This window comes from Halichoeres trimaculatus, unplaced genomic scaffold (genome assembly GCF_033239565.1).
Source record: "Halichoeres trimaculatus isolate MK-OKI-2021-1 unplaced genomic scaffold, fHalTri1.1 fHalTri1_scaffold_14, whole genome shotgun sequence".
NCBI lineage: Eukaryota > Metazoa > Chordata > Actinopteri > Labriformes > Labridae > Halichoeres > Halichoeres trimaculatus.
The window spans coordinates 33936123-33938567 of record NW_027437192.1 but is presented as its reverse complement, the minus strand read 5'-3'; positions in this window follow the sequence as shown (position 1 = coordinate 33938567).

Below are 2445 nucleotides of genomic sequence, written 5' to 3'. Positions count from 1 at the left end.
TGGACTGCCCCGCCACCTGGCCATCTGGCCCAGAGTCTCATGCTCACTTGTAATTAATTTTAGTGAGGTGTGTGTTTGTTTTGGAATTAAATTGAGATTGGATTAAAACAATTTTTCTTTGTTCAAGTCAACTTTTCAGTGGATACAACATATAGATGTAAGGTATTTATCCCAAGAGCACCCATCTGCAGGGATTGAGCGTCGACAGATCGTCAACACATAGCAGAAAAGGCAAACCGGAAGTTGGTCTTCTTGGTCTATTTTTACACTTTTTCAGCTGTACGACACCATGCAGGAACTCGGGCGCCCCAACACTAGCCAATAATACCAGATCGTAATGAAACACAAATGAAATTTCGACTTAACCAGATTTTGTAGACTTTTCAGGGCTCTCAAGTGTCACGCATGGAGCGTGACAGTCACTCCTTTGGGTTTGTATTTCTCACTCTGAAAAAAATGCCCACAGAGAGACCTCAGACTTCCATTTAAAGTGAGACTGTTATGTTGTTGTCTCACAGTAATGTCACTTAACAGTGCAGCCGATGTACGTGTGAATACCTGACCTAAATACCTCCCGAAACGCTCAGCTTCTTTGGGGGCAGCGCCCTGTGCTGGTGAGAGTAAAGACGCAGACAGAAAACTCCATCTCTGAGCTGCCGTTTTTAGTCACTCACTGAAATAAGTTCAACCTGAGGTATTCTGTATCACGTAGGCTATTGTTTATACCGGGGTGAAGACAGTTTCATTTTAAACGTTCGCCTTTTTTCTGTAAAAGTTGTGAGAGGATGTCCAGGACACATTAATGGTGATTTCTTGATCATAAATTAAAAAAGACGAAGCCACTGAAATTCTAAGTTGAAAAAACATAACATAACATAACATAACATGTTTTATGCACGTTTCAAATGAAACGGTAATTCATGTAAGACACAAAACAGAAAACAAAAATTTAAACCAGAAATACAACAAAAAATGGTTCAGAAACACAACCAGAGGTATAGCGCCAGTCTGAATTCCGCTAACCATAAACGGGAAAATAAAAACATATTTTGTTATGGAGCCCCGGGTAAAATCTCGAATATGTCCAACATTCAGTTTAATGATGTAACAATAGGATTGTTGTAAGTAGCGCCATCCCAGGCAACATTGTAAATAGAACACTACTGTTGCCAGGTTACAGTCTCACCCAAGTGTATGGCTGTTTTGGAATTCGCATACTATACTAGCAGTGCCTACTGATTCGACCAAAATGCAGTATGCAGTATGCAGTATGCTAACAAATATCAGAGTTGTAGTATGAGAAAAACACCCGGATGACGTACTGAATCGGGAAAAATCCACAGTATGCATCGGACCAGTCTGCTTTGCATACTGTTACCCACAATGCAACGCGCCTGGTCCCATATCAGAAGTGAAAATGGTAGAGGGCGGAGCAACAACAACTGGAGTAGCAGAGGAATAAAAATGTAAGAGCCATTTCTTTTTAATCTTTAAATCCTCATCATCTCCACCACTGAAAGTTCATATAAAATGCTCTCTCTGGCAATATATTTACAGATAAGTTACTCGTGGTTTGTTTATTTTCTACATTTTCAATAAAGTTTTTTGGGGAAAAAAAGTCAGCCATAGCCAACTTCTGTTGTCTTTGAACTGAAAACCAGCGTAGCATACTACAAAATTAAACCAACTGAACAGTCATACTACATACTGCTGATGAAAGCAGTATGTAGTAGGCAGTGCCTACTACATACTGCTTTAATAAGCAGTATGTAGTAGGCGAATTCGAAAACAGCCTATCTGTCTGAGGCTTGCAAGACGGAGGCGTGTCGTGTCGTGGGCGTGTCGTGTAGTGACGTAATGACTACAAGACACGCCCACTAGATAAGACGGAAATCACGGAAAACCACGCGAGACACTGTTAAAAGTTTATAAAAAGGAAGAAGATGAAAAATAAGAATGAGTCATGGTAAGATTATCATTATTATTATGTAAAGAATTGAAATGACGTATTTCTGTGTGTACTGCTACATTTAATAACTTTAATCTTTTTTTTGGACAGTGAATTTAAAATGATGATAAAATGATAAAAACCCTGGTGCAGCACCTGTCAGAGGAGGCAGCATTCAAACTAAAAGTTTCCAGCTGAAAATGGAAAGAGCCCTCTCTTGTGAGGCTTTTCTCAGCTGTTTATAATATAAAATAAAGATTGGGAAGCTTTGAAACATGTTGCATTTTTATTATTTGCATAGCAACATTCAGCACATTTCACAGAGCCACCGCACTAATAAATGGGGACAAATGTTACAAGCTTCAATTAAAAACATTGAGAGCCGCATCCATCCGTCCAGATATTGCCTGGACACATGCGCTCTCTTCCAGCTTCCTCCCACGGTTCCACACAATAAATATATATATTTATAAATAGGCTACTTAATATCACAAAGA